Source organism: Anabrus simplex, chromosome 1 (assembly GCF_040414725.1).
Source record: "Anabrus simplex isolate iqAnaSimp1 chromosome 1, ASM4041472v1, whole genome shotgun sequence".
Classification (NCBI taxonomy): Eukaryota; Metazoa; Arthropoda; class Insecta; order Orthoptera; family Tettigoniidae; genus Anabrus; species Anabrus simplex.
The window spans coordinates 344,820,276-344,847,758 of NC_090265.1; the positions used below are offsets into that span (position 1 = coordinate 344,820,276).

The following is a 27,483-nucleotide window of genomic DNA, read 5'->3' on the forward strand; positions in this document are numbered from 1 at the left end:
TAAATGGTGCACTTGTTATAGAACAACCCGTACAGTTCAATTAGGTTGTTGTAAAATGACTTCAGTTCACACAAACTTTGAAAAGAACATCCTAAAGTTCATTTAAAAATGGATCTCCACTTATGCTTGCTTTGGAGAGAAACCTAAAGTTCATTTAAATATGACCTGAAGTCTTATTGAATGACCTCCTACAATTTCTGCAAGTAGTAGGATTAGAATTCACACGATCAAAAATTAGTTTGTTAGACGAGGCACTTTTCATTTGATAAACGTAGCACTGTTGAATATTGAGATTGATCGAGTGCCTTATTAAAAAGTCAGTTGTTGTCTTAAATGTAATTACTCACTCAAGAAAATGTAAAATACACTTATATCACCTGTGTTCTGCTTATAAGAATGGATGAAGTACGGCTCTGCAGCTTGATGACTGGAACTTCTGCAGCGAACAGCATGAACTCAAACTCAGCACCAGCAGCGTACAACGTTCCATACCACGAAGACACCACGTTTTAATCCCTCGTTGATACCACGATTAATCCCTCACTGGATACCATGAATATCCCTCGAAGACACTACGAATAATCCCACGCTGGATATGACATTCAAAGTAGTGTGAGATTACGACACTTCGCTAAGATTTCCAGTGTTTTAAAAAATATATATAAAAACCCGGGAAAGTTCAGTTGGCACTATACAGCAAGTCGACTGTTAATTATCATTAATAAGTTGCATTTCACACTGAAATAAGTCTGAATGCACAGTTTTTACTCGCACTTTTATACTATGGCATTGAATACATGACTTGGAATAGCACACTTCGCTAAGATTTCCAGTGTTTTAAAAAATATATATAAAAACCCGGGAAAGTTCAGTTGGCACTATACAGCAAGTCGACTGTTAATTATCATTAATAAGTTGCATTTCACACTGAAATAAGTCTGAATGCACAGTTTTTACTTGCACTTTTATACTATGGCATTGAATACATGACTTGGAATAGCACATTCTATGTCATAGTTCGAACTACACGTCAAGTTACTGTGGTAATAAAATGAGATCACTTCTGAAGTCAAAAGCACAGTCTTCCACTACACAGTTTTTAAGACATGAAATTAGACACTAGCACAGTTCATAATAACCACAGATTATGTCGTAAATTCAGTATGAGAATGACTATCACAGTCCATTAAATACTTGAGTAAATGCAGTTAACACCACTTCTATAACAGTCTCTTGAATCCCAATATTCACTGCTTAAGTGGTTTTTATGAATGATTTTTCATAATAAGGGTTCGTATGACCTAATATCACCATAAAATGTCCTTAATATTCAATCCTTTTCTTATGACACTGATTGAATGTTCAAGAAAATACGTGAAAATTAGCTACACTCAGTCTTATTAATCACTGAATATTCGAGTGGAATAATACTTCAAATAGTTCACAATCATAATTATCTACGAGAAATATCTCTCAAAACTAATGAAATTGTCACTAATTGAAAGTTTAATTTATCATGCACAATTTCCTAATATGCTTGTCACCATAAGTGATTACGACAGAGGTCAAATATATGAGGAATTAACAAAGTCCATAATACTGTCGAATGGCAAATTAAACACTGGTATTCTCAGTTCTACCTAAATACACAGTCTATATCACGAGATCACTTGTTCAAGAAATTCGTAAATCTTATACGACGAAACTCAGTTTTATAATACTTTATAATATTCCACACGTCCACGACGTGGTTGAAGTTTCACTTATTACGATCTCGCACAAATTCAAAGTCTTAGAATATGACATACTCGTATCTCATGACGAAGCAGTATGACCTTCAGTGATGATCAAGTTGTAGATTTCAACTGATCATCTCCTTGAGTTGTTGACCTATTTATATTCCGCTGGAAGTTAGCTCACTGGGTCAAGCGACAGAGGAGTGGTTACGTATCCCAAACTTCTACTTGTCATATCTTCTAAACTAATTGATGGATTGATCTCAAATTTTTATCATTGTACATTTGAAATGTGGGCTACATGTTGGTGTTTATCTCATTTTTATCTGTCAAGCCTTTTAGAAGTTACAAAAATAATTTCTGGACGTATCCATGGTGAGGTGAGATACATGTGGCGCTGACGTTACTTGACCTTGTTCCCCTCTCTTGCTGTCTCCCTCACACTTACACAGAGCAGTAGAGATGAGAATATTCCCTCGTACCGCTGTTTCCAATGTTACAACTCAGCCATTCTTTGATGATTAAAGATTTTATAACACTGATGTGCCAGGGCCTATGCTTCCTGGTACAATACGGTACCGGTATTGTAATTAGGATACATATGAACGTAGTTTAAACTTATTGTAGTATACTATACAGTAGTATATGAGTAATATCTCATTAGAATTTAGCGTGTTTATTTTATTATTGTAAAATATTTGTGAAGTACCGGTATAGTAGAGGAAGTTCAAAAACGATAAAGGCGATCTTTAATCCACCTATTCAATACATTAATTTCCACTTATAGGGAGCGTGCACGGTACTAGTAACAGAGCGCTCTGGCGGAGTTCCGAGAATTAATACGGTAAGAGTGTGTTCCGCTGGAAGACTTGCTTCATAGTTACAGCAAAAAATATCGTTGCATCTTGTCGTCAAGATAAATATGAAGTAATGCTATGGAAGTTGTAATGCTGTACATATAAAAATACATTTAAACCTGATATTGTTGTCACAGGGCGAAGTTAATAACAATATTGTAACTACCTCATATATATGAATCTGTGAAAACTCAAATTTCCTGAGTGAGATTTTTTCGGTGAAATTGACTGTGCTTTTGACAACTTATTGACAGGCAGCATCCGGTAAGCAAATAAACAGGAATTCAGCTGGGGTGAGTGGCTCAGACGGTTAAGGCGCTGGTCTTCTGACCCCAACTTGGCAGGTTTGATCCTGGCTCAGTCCAGTGGTATTTGAAGGTGCTCAGATACGTCAGCCTCGTGTCGGTAGATTTACTGGCACGCAAAAGAACTCCTGCGAGACTAAATTCAGGCACCTCGGTGTCTCTGAAAACCGTAAAAGAGTAGTTAGTGGGACGTAAAACAAATAGCATTACTATTAATAAACAGGAATTCAGTTGGAATAAGTAGATAACACGCCATGTTGCTAAGCGAAGTTCTGATAAGATAGATTTATACGAGTGGATTATGTCCAGGGTTACAGTTCTACATTCTTTATTATTGGTGGCAAGAAATTTGCCAGCACACAAGCTACGTAAATAATGTCGCTGATATACGGAATATTTTTCAAGATTTTGAAAATGTTCACCCTCTGTATGCATCTTTCAACATGAATTTGCGCACTTGCTACACTCTGAGTTTGTAACACTTCATCTTCTGTAAATCTCCCATTGTGAAGAAAAGGCGGCATAACAAGTAAAGAATGAGGTGACTGTGTTTTAAAACCCGGGAATCCCTTGTCGGCTAATATAATGTCCCCTTCACTCAAAAGATTTAGGAAGCCTGAATTGTTAACAATAAAAGTATCACTAGTTCTTTCACCATAACAAGGGGGAAACAAAAGCAATAGTTCCGTTTGGGGCCACAGCTAATATAAATTTAAATGTATAACATGACTTGTACGAAGAATACATGTAACGTCTCTCATCTATTCTTGCTGGCGTTTCTAATTTCATTTCTGTGCAATCTATTAAAACTCGTGCGTCAGGATAATATGTTTTAAAAGCACGAGACAAAGTATTTTGCACGGATAATTTGCTAGGCCAGAAAATTAAATTAGAAGTGCGTTTCTTGACTACTCCAAGAGCAGTAAAAAATATTCGCGTAGCAGTAGTCCGATGTACATCAAATATGACAGTCAAGGAAGCATAGGTCCAATTTAATTTTCATTAAAAAGAGTAAGCAAACATCGTTATTACTTATATTTATAGACACTTTAGCAACAAAGAAATAAAGTAAAAAACTGAATATTTTAAATAAAGCACTTGTTAAAACCTTCAACTGTGCCTCACTTTTTATGCTCTGGTATCCATGAAATCCTCTGCATATGTCCAGAGGGGTTGTTGGGACCACAACTTTCATCCACCTTTTCCGAAATACTTAGAGGTACTGTGCTTGAGTTGCACTGTGTGCCTACATCATTCCCACTAAAAACACAAGTGCATTCGAAAGCTGTTGCTTCAATCTCAAATGCTGCTTGCACCGACTTACGTAGTTTTTCACACACTCGTTTTTAACAATAAATTCATGAGTTTACTGAATAAAAGACATACGTATATTTGAGCATTTCATTCGTTTACTCGCTCTTAAAACCAGGATACATCACTTTTCTTTCCGGTTTCTTCTTGTAGCTCTCATGAAACACAGATGGTATATATGATGGATGATTTTCAATATTATTTGGCTTTCCTCCAACAAAATGTTCACTACAAATGACGGAGCATTTGGTGGGTTCCGATGGAGTTCCATCTGCACTGAAATGCAGGAAAACATTATTATTATTATTATTATTATTATTATTATTATTATTATTATTATTATTATTATTATTATTATTATTCGGCGTAGTCAAGACATGCACGCATGGAAGGACATGAAGGTAAACATTCGAACCTGCTGCAATGCACAATTGAAATGAAATGTAATATTTCAACGTGTACTTAAATGAACGTGTTCTTGACTTGGCATACCTGGTATGTTTAAAATGTGATATGAAATGTGTGATTTACGTCACAAATGAAACAAGGTAGCCTACTGTACTTACTTTAACCTTCCCACAGCCGAAATCCACTTCCTGAATCTGCCCGATTCCTATGGACGACGAGGAAATGTGTGAAATGTAATTTCTTTTCCATGCATGTTTGTTTGTTGTGGCAGTTCACTGCACAACAGCTTCTATTTGATTTAGGCATTTTGATACACTACTACTACCACAATTTCACACCCACAATTACAAAGCCTGGACTGACCGCTCAAGACAAGATCACCAAAACGTTACCGATTTCTTCCGCAAGAGGCGCTAAGAGCGGCCATGCCTGCTCCCTATAGTGGTTACATAAACATATTATCAGTATGTTTATGTATAGTATAGTATAGTATAGTATAGTATAGTATATTTATGTAACCACTATAAGTGGAAATTAATGTAATGAATAGGTGGATTAAAGATTGCCTTTATTGTTTTTGAACTATAAATTTTCAATACGGACCAAAAATGAGATTTATAACATGTAATAGTAGAGGTATCCGTAGAAACTCTCTTACTGAAATTCTGTTGTTGTAACTAGGATAGGCTTAATTGCAGGTTAGATTTGTGTAATTCTTGTGTATTCCTTTCGCTATTCAGTAATTAACAGCAGTTTTTATCCTGTTAAGGTGTTGTAGGATAAAAATAGAGTTACGGTAAACTAAGTAGTATTGTAGTGTAGTCATATATTAATTACCTTATTGTCATGTGATCTTTGAGTACTATCCCAGACAATATATCCCTCCGTTCAATTTTTTATTTTGCACATAAGTAATTTAATTTTTTTTATTTTGATTTTTATCCCCCCCGTAAAGAATGGTTAAGGAGTGCAAGGGTAGGGACTGTGGGTGTGGCGAGGCATTGAGTGGTATGAGGGAGGAGTTGGAGAGTTCGAGGGAGATAATTAGGATCCTCACAGAAGACAGGAAGGAAGATGGCCTCCCTCAATGTACAGGTTACAGTAGGTGTACAAGAAAGAAAGAGGAAGGAAAGGGGGGAGTTGTAGAAGACAGGTGCTTTAATGCTCTAAGGCGAAGGAGATTGCAGGCTAAGGGCTCTATTCAGGATCAGATTTCAGGACAGGTGTCTGTGCGAATTTGGTATGAGCCACTCCAGGTAGAGCAACAGAGGGAAGATGAGGAACAGGGAACTGTTGCTGAGGTGTGAGAAAGTAGGAGGAAGGGAAAAGGTAGGAAAGGGAAATGTAGAGTAAAGGATAGGAAAAGGCAGGTGGAACAGGGTCATGGGAAAGAGAAAAGGGAGGAGGAAGTAGCTTCTGCAGCTATCAGGAAAGATAGGGCTAACCAGGAGAGGGGGGGGGGGGATCAAATGAGTTGAGTAGGGCTGAGGCTCTGATCATGGGGGATTCCATTGTTAGACACGTGGGGAAGGTGTGTGGAGGAAAGGGAACCTGGGTAGAGTGTTATCCAGGAATTAGGTTGAGGCAAATGTTGAGGAATGTAGAAGAGAGGGAGGAGGGGAAGGAGAAAGTGGTAGTGTTTCACATTGGTACCAACAACGCAAGGCAAGCTGATATAAGTACCAACATAGTTGGAAATGTGTGGGATCTGGTAAATGCAGCACGGTTGAAGTTAAAGAAAGCGGAGATTGTTATCAGTGGAATACTGTGTAGGAGGGATACTGACTGGAGGGTGATTGGGGATTTAAATGAGACTATGGAGTCGGTATGTGGGAAACTGGGAGTGAAATTTCTAGATCCTAATGGGTGGGTAGGAGATAGGGATCTGCACTCAGATGGCCTTCACTTAAACCACAGTGGTACGTATAAGTTAGGAAATTTGTTTGTAAGTGTAATAGGGAGGTACATTCAGGGAAACAGGGTTGTCTAGGGAGCATTGATAAGGGTACAGAGATCTGGAAGTCAAGTAGGGATGACATAAAAATGTTAGTGTTGAACTGTAGAAGTATTGTAAAGAGAGGAAAGGCTGATAAATGATATAATGGATGCAGAAATTTTCACGCAGAACTGGAGAGTGTGGAAAATCCTAAATTCCCATGGAGTAGATATTTTTCACCAATAGAGTATGTCAAAAATGTATCAAAAACATATCAGATGTAAGGCTTTTCAGACTGATGAGTTTAGTGTCAGACCTAAGACAAAACGCTGGTTAATAGAGCAAATGCCTGAAAAGCCTTACATCTGATATGTTTTTGATACATTTTTGACATGCTCTATTGGTGAAAAATATCTACTTCATGGGAATTTAGAATTTTCCAAGTTCACACATTGGTGGATGGTATTCACGCAGCCATTCCTTCTTTTCACATCCTTTGACAAACACAACATCCGCTGTAGACAAGTACCCAGTCATGATCATTGGTAACATGCAATAAGGAGTATCTCCATCATCCAATTGCAAACCCAAATTTGTTCTAATCCATTGCTTCTTTTTTTCCTCTTCCATTTGCAAGCCATATGGAAACTGAGCATCAAAGACATCACTACAGACTTTTGGTGTCTGCAAGGTTGTGCAATTCAATATGGCCAGTTCGTTAAACACAAATTTGTTCCCATCCACTTTAAAGCCTTGGGCATCAACAATGTATGTTCTTGGCATGACGAAGTAACAGCACACCACTCTCTAGCAGAGTTTCTTGCCAAAAAAATAATACCTCAGCTAAACCTGTATCTTATTTTGAATTATGCATGCGTTCAAGCTGTTCTTACAGACATCTCTGTTAGTGCACTCTACCTTGTTGTAGTAAAATCAATAGCTGGGAACCAGCAGCCAATGACAAGGTGAACCATGGCTTCAGCTCAAGATGGTGCCTTGGCAGGAATTGACAGCCAACTCCCCAGCACCAGCCCCCACCCCATCACCAATAGATCTTCTACATAGTGGGAACACCCAACCACACCCTCATCCTCAGGATTCCCTGCTAAATCTTCTTGCGCTGCTCTCCCATTGGCCAAAACTGATCACATGACTAGCTGCAGACTCTCTCTCACTGGCTGGGGATATTGGATAACCTTGAACTTGGCTCTCAATCCTTATTGCCTCACTACTTGAAGCAAAGCTTATACTTTCCTGCAAGTATCAGTTACTCGTTCATTCCAGTCTAAGGTTTAATTTATAATGACCCGAAGGCTTTTCACTTTTGCAATGGTATTACCATTCCGTTGATCATGAGACAGGGTGGAGGACTCATTTAGTATCGAGATATAGTTCTTTCGTGTCCTATAGTCTGCATCTTCACTGGATTAAGAGAAAATTATCACTGGCACAGGAGTTAATTAGGTTTAGATTGGTATTCATTTGCTGAATGGTGGTATCAATATTTTGAATTCTGAAGTGGCTATAGATTTGTAGGTCATCTGCATAGGGGTGGTGGGTACAATTATGTAAATGATTAGATATCTTTAATCATCATCATCATCATCATCATCATCATTTCCCTTTATCCAGCTGTAGCCGGGTAGGGGCAAATATGGTTCCTCTCCACTTTATTCAGTCTTTCCACCACTCCTCCTCCAACACTGTGTCCCAGTCCAGGTTTCTTTCTATAATGCTGCGTTGGATGGTATCCTTCCATCTCAATCGTGGTCGTCCACGGCCTCTCCTTCCTTGGATTTGCATTTCATCACCTTTTTTGGCATTCTTTCGTCGCTCATTCGCTTTATGTGCCCAAACCATCTTAGTCGGCTCTTCTCTATTCTATCATTCAATTTTTCCACTCTAATTTCTTCCCGGATTTTCTCATTCCTTATTTTGTCTCTTCTACTCTTCTGTATCATACCCCTCTAGAACTTCATTTCGGCTGCCTGTATTCGACTCTCACCTTCTTTGTCATTGTCCAAGTTTCTGCTCCGTAAGTTGTTATGGGTACGTAATACATCTTGTACATAGTATCCTTTGCTTCCGTTGGCACATCTTTGTCCCATAACATGTTTCTTACACTATGATAGAAACAACTTCCAGCTTGAATCCTTTTACTAATCTCAGCATCACCGAGCTCGATAGCTGCAGTCGCTTAAGTGCGGCCAGTATCCAGTGTTCGGGAGGTAGTAGGTTCGAACCCCACTGTCGCACGGCAGCCCTGAAAATGGTTTTCCGTGGTTTCCCATTTTCACACCAGGCAAATGCTGGGGCTGTACCTTAATTAAGGCCACGGCCGCTTCCTTCCCACTCCTAGCCCTTCCGTGTCCCATCATTGCCATAAGACCTATCTGTGTCGGTGCGACGCAAAGCAACTAGCAAAAAAAAAAAAAATCTCAGCATCCACTCGAGCATTCTCCATTAATTCACTCCCCCGGTATTTAAACGTTTCCACTACTTCCAGGGGCTTGTCTGCAAGTCTAATCTGACCTTTACCCTCTTTCTCCCCTCTAGTCATAACAAGAGTTTACTCTTTTCTACACTTATTTTCAATCCACATTCTTCGATCTTCCCATTCACCACATTCAACTGTTCTTGAACCTTCCTGTCGTCTTCTCCCCAAATCACAATATCATCTGCAAATAACATCATGTTCATTTCTCTTCCTCCATATGCTGCTTTTGCTGTTCTCATGATGTCATCCATTACTATTGTAAACAGGATTGGTGATAGAACACTTCCCTGTCTCAGCCCACTAGTTATTTTGAACCAACTTGTGTTTGCACGCAACTACAACATTCCTTATACAATGTCATGATCATTTTTATTAATCCCTGTCCAATTCCTTTTTGCACCAGACTGTCCCAAACTTTCGTCCTGGGGACACTGTCATATGCCTTTTCAATGTCAATAATGTCATCACCATATCATTCCCGTACTCCCAATGCTTTTCCATTAGTTGTCTCATAATGAAAATGGGCCCTATTGTTGACCTTCCACTTCTGAAACCAAACTGATTTTCCTGTATCTGATTCTCAACCCTCAACTTTATTCTACTTTCCAGTATCCTTTCCATTATCTTAGCAACATGGGATATTAGAGTAATTCCCCTGTAGTTCTTCAAAACTTTCTTATCACCTTTCTTGAAAATTGGGATGATTATTCCTTTTCGCCAATCCCCAGGGACCTCCTTATTCTCCCAGATATTCCTGAGAACCCGATATGTCCACTGCAGGCCTACAGCTCCACCTGCCTTTATCATCTCCACTGAAATTTCATCTATTCCAGCAGTTTTTCCATTCTTCATCTTTCTTACTGCCATTTCAATTTCATTCATTGTAATTTCTTTATCCATTTCTTCATCAACTAATTGGCTTTCCTGGTAGTCCATTGAATGCCTGTCATCCGTTCTTATGTTCAGCAGCTTCTGAAAATACTCTCTCCATCTATTTCTTATTTCTTCTGGCTTTGTTAAAATTATGCCACCTTCATCCTTCACAAATCTGGTGTTTACTTGATCTCTCTTTTTGTTTCTTAAGATACCATACAGTAATTTCTTGCTTCCCTGTGTATCATCTCTCAATTTCTGTGTGAATAAGGCCCAGCTTTTCCTCTTTTCTTCCTCCACTACTTTCTTGGCCAAATTCTTTGCCTCTACATATTTTCTTCTACTTTCTTCAGTCTTAGATGTTTTCCATGCTTTCCATGCCATTTTCTTTTCCTTCACTTTAATCTTTACCCTATCACTCCACCAGTGTGTTTCTTTGTCTTTCACATTTCCTGATGTTCTACCACACACCTTTTCTGCACATCCAATCTTTATTTTTAATATAATGAATAAATAATAGGGGTCCAAGTACAGAACCCTGCTGAACGCCTGTGATTTGACTCTTCCACTGTGATGTTTTATTGTCCAACACTACACGTTGTTGTCTGTTTGTGAGGTGTGAGGAGAGCAGCTATACTGTAGTGGAACCGAGATGGTTTCCTTGTAACTTAGCTAATAAGATGTCAATATTAACAGTGACAAATATGCAGTTATAAGGGTCAATTTCCTGTCATCCGTAATTCTAACTAGAGCTGTCACAGTCTGTGTCCTTTTCTAAAACCAAATTGAAAGGGATCAAAAATTAATACTTTTCCAAATATTGTACTAGTTATCTTAGTTTTCCTAGGGATTTAGAGAAAGCTGTGAAAGCATGGATACAGAGTGAAAATCTAATATGGCTTTTGCAGGAGATTTCTGTGTAAAGGCAATTTTAAGGATATCTTTCCATTTAGCTGAAAAATAACCAATGGTGAGATTGGCAAATTTATATCAGTGATATTGGTTATGTAGGAGATAGGGATGTCATTGGCTCCCACAGCTGGAGACTTAATTGAGAGTATCTCCTTCCATACTTCGTACTCTGTAACCATTTGGAATTTGAATGTTCGGCAATCTGGTGGTTGTTGCCTTCGTAAGCAATTGATGGTATTTTGTACTGATTGTTGTTCTGTTTTTAGGACTTCTGTAGCAAAGTGATTATTTAGCTCATCGAGAAGGATTTCAGGTCGATTATGACACTCATGGGGTTTACCAATACCTAATGATCAGAGTTGTTTCCAAGTGATTCCACTATTTATGTTAATACCTAAATGTTGGAAATATTGAAATTTCTTGTCACAGATCTGTTGTTTGATTCTATTTCTGAAAGTTCAGTATTGTTCATATATGATGTGCTCAGAGCACGAGTACCCTAAGCCACAGTATCAACAAACTGAGAAAATATTATTTGATATCGGCGGCGGCTTTAACTTGATTCTGAGTAATTAACTCTTCCAATAAATTCACTTCTGTCTGTGGATGTACTTTCGATGGTTGAACAGACCAATTCTAGCATGGAATAAGCATCCACACAGATTGCACAGAATTGTTTTAGGAGGGCATGGTTGTGCAGCATGGAGTTTTCGTGCTTCCCTGCTGGCCTCTTCACATCTGCGTCATTCCCCTCCAAACAGATTGACAGCAGTAGGGATGGTCCAGCGCCAAATTGTACGGTCTTGAGCAAGCGTGTCCCAGGTTTGTGGATTGAGACATGTTATCTTCATAGTGTGCTTAAGCTGGTCCTTGTAGCGCCTCACGGGGGCTCCATGAGGTCTGGTGTTGGAACAAAGTTCACCATACAGGATTTGACATGGAAATCTGGTATCACTCATCTGACAGACATGGCCAATCCATCTAAGCTGATGACTAATGATGGATGACGAATCTATGCTCTTGGCTTGAAGTTTTTGTTGGTGGAAACGCTCAAGCTTTTACAAGTCACATCAGTAAAAGGACCAAGTTTCACAACCATACAGCAATGTTGTGATGACAACAGCGTGGTACACCATGAGTTTCGTCTTCAGAGTCAGGTCTTTATTCATGAACAGCCGGTGTGATAGTCGTCCAAATGCTGCGTGGGCAGTACCAACTCTTCTCCACATCTTGCTCATAGTTACAGTGCATAGATAGGATACTACCCAAGTACGAAAAGTAGGCTACCTGCTCCAGTGGAGTATTTGAGATGGAGATGTTAAAATGTGGAAGGGTTATGCCTGGTGATTATTGTGCCAGGACCTAGGTCTTTTGAACGTTAATGGTGAGACCAAAACTATCACATGCACTCTTGTAACAGTTAACTGACTGTTGTAATTTGTCTGGTGTGGGTGTAGGTGATGCAACATCATCTGCATACACCATTTTGGTTACCTTTGTAACCTGGGTGAGCCTCTTGGAGCGAAGTCCTGCTAGGTTGAAAAGCCCTCCATTGAAACGATACCTAACCTCTGCACCTGGGTTGTTCGTAAAAGATTCATGTAGCATAGCAGTCAGATATAATGCAAATAGTGTTGGAGCAAGCACGCACCAATGTTTCAGCCCATGAGTAATAGGAAATTCATCCGAGATCCTATTCCGATGGTAAACCTGTCCAGTCATGCCATCATGGAGGGCCTGAACTAGATAAAAACGCTGAGGAAGCCAAAGTGTTTCAGTACCGCCCATATAGCAGGTCTAGGAACAGAGTCAAATCCTTTTTCCAGGTCATAAAAGACTAAGAGAGGATTTTGTTGTTCTCTGCATTTTTGCTGAAATTGCCTTGCACAGAAGATCAGATCACTTGTGTCTCTGGAAGTTCAAAACCCACACTGGGACTCTGGGAGGACTCTCTGAGATAACCTGGAGGCAGTTAAGCAGAATTCTTGCGAGAATTTTACCTGCAACTGATTGTAGTGATTTCCTGCGATAGTTACTGTACCGGGCGGTACACCTCTACGCCGCACATTTAAATCTTGTGCCAATTTGAACTCCTCTACAGGAGAAACACAGAACTTGGAATTAGATCTACATAAACTTTTACTCACAAGATGTCACTACCTTAATTTGGTGATTGTGAAGTGTCCAGTACTGTATAAAATTCTACGCATTTTGTTTACCATTTATCAAGAAGTTTGGACTTTCTGCAACAGATGTCACTACAAAAACTATGATCATGCACCCTGGTGCGAAGTGAAGGAACTTTATTTGAAGAAATTTTGTATTCATAAGTTTGTTCTTTACTAAATTATGTTCATTCATTTTTGGGTTGGCAATATTGATCTCTTCTTTCCGCCAGTTTTGAATTCAGCCAATCACTTATTTCTGTAATTAATTTCTAACCCATCACGGGTTTCTTCTTCGATTTTATGTGTAACCTTGTATCCGCCAATAAAGTAAGAGGGTGTGGCTTGATTATTCATGAAAGGTCTCGAACTTTCCCCGAGGGTTTATAAACTGCGGATTTTCACATCTCTTGGCCATTTGATCAACATCTAACTAAGTGTGTGTATGCGAAGCAGGAGGCGGGTGGTGCCTCTTTCATCGGGCAGCAGTTCTTCAGCAAGGTAGTGGCCGTTTAACATCTTTATTTCTTGCTAGCTCAGCAGTTTAACCCACGGGAAAGGTCCAAAACTTTATCATGTAACCTACTTTTCTAAAAATGTAATTTTCTGCCAGCTTATGTAAAAACATAAAATCTGCAACTGTAATTCGGGGATAGAGAGTGATTTACCCTCTCGAGCTCCCCTTCATATTGGTTTGAGGTGACTATGTTTTGTAACTGGTTTTCTTCCTTTCTGTAATGTCTTAAATTATTCTTACACGAGTCACCTCCATAGTTTCGGAATAGCCCCTGTTTCATCAGCCTAGTGCCTTTTAGGTTTTAAGAATGCATATTTAGGAGTGCAAGTACATGCCTCCATTCAACTTGGTGTTTCGGGCCATTTACTTAACCTGTTCTTTTTCTGCTAAGGCCCAGTAGGTTGGGTACGAGATACCCCCCGTTTCATTTGTGTAAGTTGTGCCTTGATGGCAAGTTATTGTAAAGTCTGGTATTGCCTTGAATAGGCTTGAAAAACTGAGAGCGTGTCAGCTCTTTTCTAGTGTTATAAGAAGGCCTCTGGGAGGCTTGACAGTGTAAGGTGTGAGCAAGTGCTCCATGTTATTAGGGGATTTCTGCCCTTAAACAAATGTGTGCGTTGAGCTAGGAGCTCGAAATTGTAAAACTAGGGGCTTGTAGCCCAAGAGGTAAAATTCTTGGATCCTTCTAAGTTTTGTTTTTAGATTGCTATGTCTTTGTAATTTCCCTAAAGTGAAAAGCTATCAAATTTCTATTGTTTTCTGGAAAATATAACCTTGGTTTAAATTTTAAATTAACTTTAACTCTGTAGTTAGACCCATTCATCCTGACACCTTCTTTCACCTCTGCTGTTCCACAGATATCCCGGAACAGTTACCACAAACACTGCGATTACCTTCCTTGAATTTGCGATGATAGTGGCATTTTTTAGTTTGCTGGGTACTTCTTGGACTTCACAAATTTTGAGAATGAGACTATTTGATATCTCAGTGTTTATTGTCAAATACATTACAGAAAATATGCAGAATTATGTACACACATGACTTAAAAATATACATAACCATTAAATTGCAAAAAAAAAAAAGTAAGTCCCAAATTGAATAGGCTTGTTTGGTGTTATGAAAACAGGACACTAACAATCAACTTTATGTTAAGCACTTGTGAAAATGTTCATGACTCTTCTAGAAACAAGAAAAACAAGGGAAAAGCAACTTTTTGCCTTTGATAACATATGTTTTTACAATAAAAGACTTACAAGAGTGGAATTAGGAAGTATTTGTAGGAAGAATCTTCTTCAGCATCTTTCTGACTGGTTTTAAGATGTTTGTAGTAGTGACAAATCAGTGGAATTAACTTTAAAAGTTCAATGATATCTTTCTTCGTTTCTTTTGTTATTCACACCCAGTAGGATGCAACTTGTTTAGGTGAAAGTTTTCCGTTTCTTTTGGACATTCTGGAGAGTGTTTGGTAAGATTAAGTTGTAAAAATGGGGTTCATCATTATGACTGTTCTTCATGTTCACTGTTCTCGGATGGCCTTTCTCAAGCAAAATACAGAGTTTTCAGCCTTTCACTTTTCTACCATCCATAGCTACTTTTATGTGAGTGATAGCAAGCTCCAGATTCCTTGAACTGAAAAAATTTTCTGTTCCCATCCTCATCACAACAAATTTAGGTGGTCTCTTTTTTGAAACTTCTATCAGCTCAGCCCACTGCTCAGGCACATAAATTTCTGACTTGTATTTCTTTTCAGTTACGCTGAAGTCCTGATCACAAGATGAAAAGGGACGATGACCTCGATGTTAGGCCCCTTTAAACAACAAGCATCATCATCAACAAGATGAAAAACTGTGACCTGCTACAAAGAACTTTTGCTGTATTGCAGTTGAGAAGATGTATGAATGATGTAACTAAACAATAGTGACATCTTAATATTCCTATTTGGTCCTCCACAGCTATCACTCTAGAGGAACAAAGGCTTAATGTATGAAAGGATGTGTGTCTCAATATGTCTTTTTAGGCAAGAAGTAATTTCTTGTGCACCTCTAAAAGCAATTTCCTCACTTCAGATATACATAAATCATTTGGTTCCCATCCAATCTTTTCTTCTTTGGTCTACTGGTATAATTAGAACCATCATATCGCTATGGATTGCCCACTCCGGAAGTTCAACGGAACAATGCAGGACATCCATGAGGCCACTGATGGAGCTGTGAAATGGTTAAGCATGTTGGACATTCAACTCTGATGCTACTACATCATGTGATCTAAGTCTCACTCTGTATGTTTTAAGACTACTCATATATGTACAGTACATAGTTGTAAATAATTTTTTATCATTGTTTGTAAACTTGTATCCTTCTGCTATACAAAATAAAAATAAATTTAAAACATACTCTGATTCTGCAAAAGGAAATAATTAATCATCAATAGGCTACTCATGATTGAAAAGCAGGAAAACATATTGTGCCAAAGGAGCCTAAGCAACATAACTATAATAACCACAGTAGTTTCAACCCATGGATTAATAGTAGATTGTACATGTTCAAAAGTGGTTACACACTTACCTTCGCTATCATCAGTATCATTTTCAAGCTTGCATGTTTCATCATCGTAAGGTAAATCGGAAAGAAGTTCCTCAGTGTCATCCTCTGACAGCATGTTATCAACCATCTTGAGTGGATTAGGCTTGTTTGGCACTCGTGTTTTCCAGCCCTTTCAAGTTGCCAAAAGAATATACAGATGGCAGCACAAGACTGCAGTTCATAAGTGGGTTGAGCACTTTGAGACAACAGAAAAGTTCATAATAAGAGGTTAGGCATAAAGAAACAGATTTTTGTGGAAGCATGGGTTAGCCTACTCTGGCTCTGAGCCCATCATATATTTTTAGCTGAAATGTCAACCAATGGCAGGATGGCTGGGAGACCATCATTTTTCTCTTAGGTGCATGTTTGTCGTAAAGTCGATGAATAACAGAATTAAACAGTTCTAGTTTCTCATCTATCTTAGTCCTCAGAATTACATTATCCCATCCACTGTCAAGGGCATCAAGTTTCATTTGCTGCCAGTCTACTTTTTTTTTTTTTAATCTCTGCAAGTCCCATATTTTGGTTGGAATTTAGGAACACACAGTGAATAAGCCAAGTAAATAGGGTCATGCACAGAAATGTCCAGGACTGGTATTCGGCCATGTTTGAGGATTTTTTGTGGATTATTTGTTACCATGAGGTCAATCAGTGTGTCTAAGGTTATAATTGAGGTACAAACATGATTAGGTGGTTCAAGGGGCAATACAATTATGAATAATTCCTAAACAAATCTGAATTACATGAGTTTGATGATGATGATGATGATGCTTGTTCTTTAAAGGGCACTAACATCTAAGGTCATTGGCTCCTACATGAGTTCCAAGTAGTAGCAAAATATACTGTCAATATTAAGGATGATTTACTCAATCTCGTAATCATTTACGGCATTAAATATATGTATTTTCCATGCCTTCTACCTCCATTTTGCTTAATTTTGATGCAGAGATGCACTAGGCAAATGATAATGCAGGAGACAAGGAGAAGGAAAGACAGAGCAGAATTAAAAGTAAATGATTTCACAATCTTAAAAATTCCTACAAAAGAGGGTAAGATATTTTATTGGCAGCAATGAAGATAATATATATGAAATAATATTTTTGAGAAAGTAAGTTGTTGATAGTAAGTTTACTTTGTCTTTCTGAAAAATGAACATGCACTTGAAGCAGAAAAAGTACAAATTGTTTGAAAGGTTGCACTGGGATATTGACTTTCAGATTTGTCCCAGAACCTTCTCATAAACTCACATGGTCAAATTCACCCTGAAAAATTGCAATATTATAATTGGATTCAGATAGTGCCAAAACGGTGTTAACTATGAACGCGCAAATGAAGAGTAGCATTCAAGATGTTCATATAACAGTAAAAATAACATAACTTAACATTCTGTTACTGAGGTACTTGTTGCCACCTCACGAGTGGGATACACATGAGGAACATCTGACAATTGTTGGTACTGTTCTTTACAACTTACCATTATTGTAAACCAGTTCGTCGAGAACTCAAAACAGAGATCAGCTGTGGGACTGTTATTACGATGCCGCGCCAACATTACCTATCGTTGAAAAACATGTAAAAGATCGGATTCACACCATGTGGTCAGAATCACCTCATTTTACAGTAGGTGCTGAAAACTGTAATATCGAAAGTACAAGGGAAAGTGTCTAAAACAGTGACCCAATATCTTCTCTCAAAACTATGCTGGAGACTTGAACTTCAAATATAAAAATATACGAATCAGCTGATTTACTTGACTGTATGCCAACAGCGACCAGTCCTGGCTGTCCCAATCTGTGCATTTAGCTATTATGGTGACTATATTTATAGAGGAGCTTTCCTAGATCATCCAGAAATAGAGTTTTATTATCCTTGTTGCACCCGGTCTGTGTTGCATACACCTGCCAGCGCTAGATTTTCCTTCCCTAGATACAGAGCTGTCTTTATTATTCTTTCACTGAAACCCAGTTGTACATGCACTTAAAACAATAATCACCACCACCACCACTCTTTCATTAACATAGTGGATGTCAGTGATCCCTTCCATGTCATATACCACCATGAATCCAACTACATTCCTCATCTCTTTGTTGTTACGCTGCCAGTATAGGGTACATAAATTCCTCAATTTCTTTGTCCCTTTACCTATACACTTGGTCTCACTCAGTTGTATGCTGAAATCAATGCCAAATTCAGCATGAGTTGTCTGATAGCCTGCATAGTTCTCAAATTGCAGGTCCCTGGGAAATATGTATTTGTAGTTCCCAAGATACAGCTACACATTGCACTGAAAATTCTAGAAATGGGATCAAAACTAACTGAATAATAATAATAATAATAATAATAATAATAATAATAATAATAATAATAATAATAATAATAGTAACCCGTGTGGGGATTTACCGGTTACCTCCATCGGGCGCGTCCCATTGGAATTGGGGAAGCTCGCTGGCTCTGCCGCCAGCAGAGTCAGAGGGTAGTAGGGAAATAAAATACCACCAAGAAAAAAAACTGGTCCCTTGCCAGGGTTACGGCGAAGACTGGTAAATGACCAGAAGCCAGAAAACATCTTGAGGCAACCTCTAGGGCTAACAACCCTAGTTGTAAAAGGATGGGTACCCGTCCAAAGCAAAGTCAAGTCAAAAAGCATGATGGCACAACATTTCAAGAAACATACCCCAGGGGGTAAATCTTCGGATAAATCCCTTGTCGTGAACACCACGGCGCACGAGTCTCGTTCGGATTCTGGGGGCGACTCCACATCATGCAAGAGACGAGTCGGAGCGTCTCGGTGTACCCCGAAGAGTCAAAAACTCAGGCCAAAATCTAAAACCTTTCTAGCAACTTTCAACATAAATTCACTTACACATACTGGCAAGCTGAAAACCCTCACCAAAGCTCTTCACGAAAATCAGATATCCATAATGGCCCTACAGGAAACAAGGTACCCAGATGAAGAGATTTTTGAATCCGAAGGCTACCGATTTTTCAAGATCAAAGTGCAAAGAGGAATCCTCAATGGAGCTGTGATGCTTGGAACCGCGTTTGCTGTTAGAACCAAGATCCTTAAATCGGTTGCAAATTTCGAACCTGTGAGTGACAGATTGTCTATACTCACAATTAAATGCGCGAACAAAACCTACGCCCTAGTTAAAGCACATGCTCCTACAAACGATAAGAACAAGTCTGATCCAGACGAAGTTGATAATTTCTGGGACCTACTGGATGAAAAATTAAACAAAATCCCCAAACACCATGTCAAGCTTCTTTTGGGTGACTTCAATGCCCAACTAGGTCGTGAACAGAAGTACAAGAAAGTTATAGGAAATTACCCTGCTCACAAAAGAACCAATCCCAACGGCAAAAGACTGGTGTCCATGACCTGCAGGTCATGTCGACCCACTTTCGCCATCTACCCAGAAAGCAAATGACTTGGCGTTCTCCCATCCAAGCTCTCGGAGAGTTCCAAATTGATCATGTTGCAATCTCCAGGAGAAACAGCCCTGAGATTATGAATGTCAAGGTAACGAAAGGCATGAATGTGGCCTCGGATCATTATATGTCTCTTATCAAATTCAAACCAATTCCCGCAAACACAAGGAAGACAACCAAACAGATCACACGCTTCGACAATGATAAACTTCGGCAAAGGGTCGAGGAGTTCCAGGAGAAGGCTAGACCAAATGACTGTGACTTTAACAATGCCAAGAGTCTCCTTGTTGAGGCCGCCAAAGACGTTGCAGAAATCAAGAGAAGCAAAACGCATGCCTGGTGGAATGGTACCTGCGAATCAGTCCTCCAAGAAAGACTCAATGTGTGGAAACAGTACTACTCTACGAAATCAGAAAATTATTGGGAAACTTACAAAACCCAACGTGCCCAAGCAGCGAGGGTGTTCAGAACTGAGAAACGTAAATACGAAAAATCCCTCATTCAAAAGATAGAACAAAACTTTAGGAAGAATGAAAGCAGAGAGTACTACAGAGCCTTCAAACGCAAACTCGCTGGCTATAAACCACCATCTCTATGCTTTGAGCGAAAGGACGGCACACTGGCGACGTCAAATGAAGAAAATTGCAGCATTCTGGCAGATTACTTCAAGAATTTACTTAATTGCTCTAAACCGCAAAGCCCCATTGAAACCAAGGAACCCTTGCTCAGGTACCCAGATTCCAGACCACCCGACAGAGATGAAATCAAGCGCCACATTGCCCATCTCAAAAATAACAAAGTGCCGGGGGAAGACTCAGTAGTAGCAGAACTATGAAAATATGCCCCAGAGGAATCACTTGATATCTTGCAAAAGCAAACAGAAGAAATTTGGAACAAGGAGACCCTACCCGAAGATTGAAAAATAGCTTTGATCCATCCATTACACAAAAAAGGCAGCATGAAGAACATCAACAACTACAGAGGGATATCTTTGCTACCCGTGACTTACAAAATTCTATCACTTGCCATCCTGGAGCGTTTGGAAGCACAAGTCGAACATCAAATAGGTGAATACCAAGGAGGGTTCAGAAAAGGTCGCTCAACAGCTGAACAGATCCAAAATCTGAAAACGATCATCAGATATTGTACACTAAGGTCCAAGCAGTATGTGTCTGTCTTTGTGGACTTTAAGAAAGCGTACGACTCCATTGACCGGGAAGTCCTGCTAAACATCTTAAATGAATTTGGAGTTGATTTGAAACTGCTGGCATTAATCAGAGCCACCCTGACCGATACAAAATCCAAGGTGAAGTTCCACGGATGTCTCTCGCATTCCTTTGACATCAAAACAGGAGTCCGACAAGGTGATGGGCTATCCCCGATACTCTTCAACTGTGTTCTTGAAAAGATCATCAGAACCTGGCGGGTGAGATTACAGGAAACCAACTGCAGTCCATTGAGAATAGGAACCAAATCTAAGGGGATCGCAACAGACTGCTTAGCATTTGCCGATGATATTGCTGTTCTCTCAAGCGACATAGAAACCGCTAGAGTTCAAGTTGAAATTTTAAAGGAAATTGCCGAACAAACTGGTTTGCAGATATCATTTGAGAAAACAGAAGTAATGACTAACATCAAAGAGGCTCCACCAAAACTTCATACAAAATACGGGGACATCACCCGAGTAGACAAATTCAAATACCTGGGTGAGATCATCATGAAAAATGGACTGGACAAAGAAGCACTTCAGGAGCGAGTACGCAAACTGCAAATAGCCTACCAAACATCCCGCACAATCTACAACAAAAAATGCCTTTCCCAAAACACCAAGATACGTCACTATGAAACAGTTCTGAAGCCAGTAGTTCTATATGCAGCCGAAACCCTGTCTCTAAATGCCAACAAAGGACTCCTTGAAGAACTGGAGAAAAGAGAACGCAAAATTGTGTGAGGAATCTTGGGATCAAAGTACAGAAATGGAATCCATCAAAAGAGATCCAACAAGGAAGTCTACAGCAAAATAGAGAAAATTACCGACACAATCAGAAAAAGACGGGCACGATTTTACGGTCATCTGAAAAGAATGGACGGAAGAAAGTTAACTAAAGTAATCTTTCACTTTTTTGATTCAAACCCCAAAATCACTATTCCCTGGTTTAGAAATACTAAAGAAGACCTGCAAATGCTCCATATCTCAGCTGAAGACGCCCTTAACAGAGATCTCTTCCGCAAGAAAATATTGACGAACGGGCTAAACCGAGACGAGCAACCGAAGAGAAGACACGGTGCCCCTTGGACAGAGGAGCGTAAGCAGGCCCACTCACAAAGAATGAGGGAAATTTGGGCTCTAAAGAAGGCCAAGTTCACTGTCAAATGCAACAAGACTTAACGTGGTCCTTGATGGCCCCAGCGAATTATATATATATATAATAATAATAATAATAATAATAATAATAATAATAATAATAAATTTTATTGCAGCCAATGGCCAAAATATATTTACACTAATAATTAGTCATCTTTGCAGAAGAATAAATAGAAGTACAAATCATGGCATGATAACGTTCACAGCTCTTACCACAACATTCACATATACAGTCCGTGTCTGGTTGATGGAATTTCTTAGTTTTACACAACTTATAATGAAATTTGTCTATTGCAAAGCGTGTAATCAAGTGTCTGAGCTTATATCCTCCTCCTTGCCAGTCTTTGTAAATCATTGCGTCCGTCGAGTAAAATTCGCTCCATATGTCTCTCTTCTTTGCTCTTAATTTCTCTATGAACTGTAGATATGTTGGTGTAGTTGGTAGTGGTAGGTGATAATGGAGATCCTCTACATAGAAAAGTTCACGAGTTAACTCATATACGAGCCTTGAAGGCGTATACTTTGAGACACATAGTGCCTTTTTCAGAAACATAGCTTTCACTTTTTCTAGTTGCTCGAACTGTTTCATTTTTAGATGCGGCCATACAATTGGTACACTGATACACTGGTGAGACTTTGAGGTCAAATAATTTAAGGGCTGTTTTCTTAGACAACTTATTTCTGTATGTCGTTGATGGCTCTGATTGCTGCATTTGTCCTGTCATTGATGTGGGTAGAGAAAACATTACCTCTAGTTTGTAGTGTGACTCCCGAGTACTTGAAGTTCGATACATTCTTTAGAGGTCTCCCATGTATATGAAACTCTGATGCTTTACCTCCTTTCCTAAATGTCATTGATACTGTCTTTTCCTCATTTAATTGAAATTTATTCTCTTCTGTCCACTTCACCAACGCGTCAAGTGTCTCTTGCAGTTTCTCGCTGGACCTCGAGGCAAACACAATATCGTCTACATACATACATACATATGCTTGTTTCTTCAGGGATTACTTCTATAATGTCCGCCATAGCATTTATTTTATTTATTTTTTTTTGCTAGGGGCTTTACGTCGCACCGACACAGATAGGTCTTATGGCGACGATGGGATAGGAAAGGCCTAGGAGTTGGAAGGGAGCGGCCGTGACCTTAATTAAGGTACAGCCCCAGCATTTGCCTGGTGTGAAAATGGGAAACCACGGAAAACCATCTTCAGGGCTGCCGATAGTGGGATTCGAACCTACTGTCTCCCGGATGCAAGCTCACAGCCACGCGCCTTTACGCACACGGCCAACTCGCCCGGTGCCGTAGCAATTATAAATAATACTGGGCTTAGTGGATCCCCTTGTAGTACACCGATGGTTTGTTGAATTGGGTTGGACTTTGCTATTCCGTCACTAATTTCTATGCAGTTTGAGGCCAGCATGTTCTTAATTAGTCATTTGAGACTTGCATTACTTCTCATTAATCTGTCTAGTTTCTCCATTATGTTTTTCGGCTGATGGAGTCGAAGGCTTTGGAGAAGTCTACGAAGATGGTGTATAGCTTGCCTCCCCCTCTACTTGTACCTGCTTCAATATCATCCAGTAGACACTTAATGGCCTGTATCATGTTCCTCCCTCTTCTAAAACTGAATTGTTCCTCTGGTAGTTTGGAATCGACTTCGCTAGTCAGGCGTTGACATAAAAGTTTTGTTAGGATCTTTAGCATCGTACATTCGAGGGTGATGCCTCTATAAGCGTTTGGATCTTCAGTGCTTCCATTTCCATTTTGACTGTGGACATTCTCCAGCTGCTTGGAATCGTTCCTTGCTTAAGGCATTGGTTCAAGACATGAGTTATTGCTTTTTTTAGTGTCGGGAAAGCAATTTTGATGTGTTCATTGTAGATATTATCCAGACTGCAAGCCTTATTATTCTTGGAGCTGTTTTTAGCATCTTCTACTTCCTTGAATAAACAGTTCAGTGTCTAGGTCTTCTTCTCCCGTGGGTGTTTGAGCTAAATTACTGTACTTACTGTACTTAATACATGGCCCACATGATTCTCCCAAACCTCAATAGGAATATTTTGCAGATATTTTGGGCGTCTTGGGTTAAGAGCTTTATACGGGCATTGTTCGCTTTTTCTATCAATTTTTGTTCTTCCTGTTCCTGAAATAGCTTTTTCTCCTGCTTTATGAGTGCCTTATAGGTCCACCTCTTGTTGGTGTAATCTTGTAGTAGATTGGTGCTTGGGGCTTTAAGGGATGCATGCAGCGCTTTCAGTGCAGTCTTTCTTGCCACGTAGCAATTTCTCTTAAACCAAGGCTTTGCTTTCCTTTTAAATGGAGGCTCTGAAATGTCTGCGCCTTGTAGTAAATCTTCTAGCTCGTTGGCAGCTTCCTCCAGGTTGCCTTCCACCACCATCTTTACAGTTGCCTGGTTGTCTGTCTCACATACATCGTGCTGTAGGAATTTCCTTGATATCCTACGGATTTCAATCTCCTCTTGATCATAATCACCTTTAATTAGAAGCATGATTTCTACCATCTGATGTTTCCTTACTGGGTTTAGGATAATTTTCTGTCCTATTGATTTTAGTTTACCCAGGTTTGTTAAGATCAGGTCTATTGTGCTGGTGCCATTATGACTTATATATGTTTTGTCGTCGCTTCTTTTAACCATGGATAATCCTTCCTCTTCCAAGTATTCTAAGACTTCTCTTGATTTTTGTGAAGGAACATCTACTCTGCAGGTAAAACTAACTGAATATCGTCTGTCTATTAAGTCTCTAGACGAGAGGCTGGTTGGATCCTTATATAGCACCATAAAAGGTTATGCAGTTATGGGGAAGCTGCAAGAACCAATGGCAATACTATAATCAGGTATTTCAGGCATGATGAGTAGTAGCTTGCCATTACTTTCCTCAATGGGCCAGAAAGTGATATTGCAGCATGACTGACCCTATGAGTAGCACTTTTCACATCACTCAGATGTGCTAGTCGTACTGTGTATGCCTAAATAAGACTGAGACTTCAGAGGAAACTACATAACTCTGGCCTGTGCCAAGAGACAGAACTGAATATTAGGGATGTGAATTGTTCTTGAGGCCAGCAGCCAAAATCTTGAGAATCACATACCCTTCTTGAGATAACGTGAATGGTGTTGCACACTCTGCTTCATCGCTTTACCTATCCACTTAGTCTCACGTAACTGTGTACTGAAATCTATGTCAAATTCAGCACGACTGCTCTGATAACCATACGTAGTACTCAAGTTTCAGGGCCCCAGGAAGTATTCATAGTCATCATCATCGGTTTGCCCTTCCAGTGAGCCGGGTGGTGTGTTTGAAAACGAGCGTCTTCCAAAGTTGCCTATTCAAAAACATGTCGTTGTCCAAGACAGATTCCCAATTCCATCCTCTTCTCTTCACGTCTTCCCTCAGTTGGTCCATCCATCTTCTTCTTGGTCTTCCACCTCTTATTCTCATTTCCAAATAAGCACATGGTAACCTTGTGCTATTCATTCGTGTAACATGCCCAAACCATTTAAGCCTAGATGACCTAAGTCTTTCCTCCATCGATTCATTTAGACCTAGGTTAGATCGGATCTCATCATTTTTCACATGATCAAGTCAGATCTTTTGGAGGGCAGTTCTAAGAAATTTCATTTCATAGGCTTGAATCCTACTACAATCCTTTGATGTTAGTGTGCAGGTTTCCAGAGAATATGTAAGGATGGGAATGAAATATGACTTGTACAGGGTCATTTTTGTTCTTTGTGGGACCTTCTCATCCCCTAGTAGGTGTCTAACGATACTGTAAAAGTTAGAGCCTTTGGTTACTCTGTTTGTTATTTCTATCTCAGCTCTGTTATTACTAGCCATTACGCTTCCTAAATAACTTAATTGGTGTACTACTTCAACTTGGTGGTCCTGTATTTTTATGTTGCATTCTGTATTATGTCTGCTGATTTTCAATGCTACTGTTTTTGATGGGTTCAATTTCATTCCATAATCATCAAACTTCTTATACCATGCATTCAGATTATTTTCCACTCCCTTCTCTGTTTCATCCCATATTGCCACATTGTCAGCAAACACCAGAGCCTGATGATCTTGATTACCTTTTCCTTTTAGTTCCTTTAAAATGGTATCTGCTATGAATAGAAGAGGTGATAAGGCACTTCCCTGTTGTACTCCTTTGGTTGTATTGAACCATTCAGAGTGACCATCTCCAATTCTGACACAGCTTTTACAATTAGTATATAGCATTTGGATCTTCCTAATAAGGTACTCTGGTACACCAAGTTTTCTAAAACTTTTCCAAATAGTTGATCTAGGAACATTATCATATGCCTTTTCAAGGTCCATAAACACAATAATTAGGTCTTTTCCTCTTTCCCAGTGTTTCTCTGCCAACATCCTCAAAGCAAATATCAGATCTGTTGTGCTTCTTCCAGTCCTAAAGCCATGTTGTTCCTCTTCTAAGATAGGCTCTAGTATATCCCTTACTCTGGCTTCAATGATCTTCTCCATAATTTTAAGGCCGTGTGATAAGAGGGTGATGCCTCTGTAATTTTCACTTTTCCTTCTACTCCCTTTCTTAAAGATAGGAACTATCACCCCTTTTGTCCAATCTTCAGGTATTTCATTATCCAAGTATTCATAGTATTCATAGTATTGTAATGAAATGTAAACATTTCTATCGAAACACAGGATTCAAGCTGTTAAAAGGATCACATATTTTTTAGATTTCTTACCTTTAGAGTACCATATTGGATACTCTTCAGTAATATTAATTGCTTATTTGCAAAAAGAAATGAAATAGAACAAAATGCAGTGTAAGAGCTCATCAAAAACAAACAAAATATTATTTGCAACTTTAAAAAGTTGAATATTGCTATTATTTCAAACTATGCTTTCACTAGATTTTTAATTTTAAAAATTGTATCTTCTTCTTCTTCTAATGCTTTTTCTCCACACCTGTAGGGTCGTGGGTGCGAATTGTGCTGCACAGGTGGATTAGGCCCTGTTTTACAGTCGGATGCCCTTCCTGATGCCAACCCTATGGAGGGATGTAATCACTGTTGCAGTTTCTGTGGTGGTTCATAGTGTGGTGTGTTGTCTGAATATGAAGAGGGAATTGTTGGGACAAACACAAATACCCAGTCCCAGAGCCAGAAGAATTAATGAGACATGATTAAAATCCCCGACCTGGTCGGGAATCGAATCCGGGACCCTCTGAACTGAAGGCTTCAGTGCTGACTATTCAGCCACGGAATCAGACAATTTTAAAAAAAAAAGTGTATATAATTGTAAAATTATAATAGTTTAGAAGAATAAAACATAATTTAAGCTACAAAGACAGCCAGGCAAGTAGAAGAGCTACAAGGCATTGCTACTCTGCCTTGAAATATCTTAGTGCTCTTGAAATTAAAACACTGTGAACAAATATTATAATAGATATTTTTCCTGGGTCTCCTGTGAAATACACCCACGCAAATTCTTGTTTAAAGGGGTCTAACATCTAGGTCATCAGCCCCTAATGGTACGAAATTAAACTAATAATAATAATAATAATAATAATAATAATAATTTTACCCACTGACTAAAATT

The 27,483-nt window shown here is 39.2% G+C and overlaps 1 long non-coding RNA gene across 1 annotated transcript in view; it reads left to right on the forward strand.

Annotated features, from left to right (window-relative positions):
* LOC136865977 (uncharacterized) overlaps positions 1–27,201 on the forward strand; it is a 40,205-nt gene extending 13,004 nt beyond the window's left edge. Inside the window, exons 2-3 of the long non-coding RNA XR_010859472.2 lie at positions 15,268–15,795; positions 26,857–27,201. This is a non-coding gene — a long non-coding RNA (uncharacterized lncRNA). The remainder of the gene's footprint in view (positions 1–15,267; positions 15,796–26,856) is intronic.
* Positions 27,202–27,483: the final 282 nt, after the last annotated feature.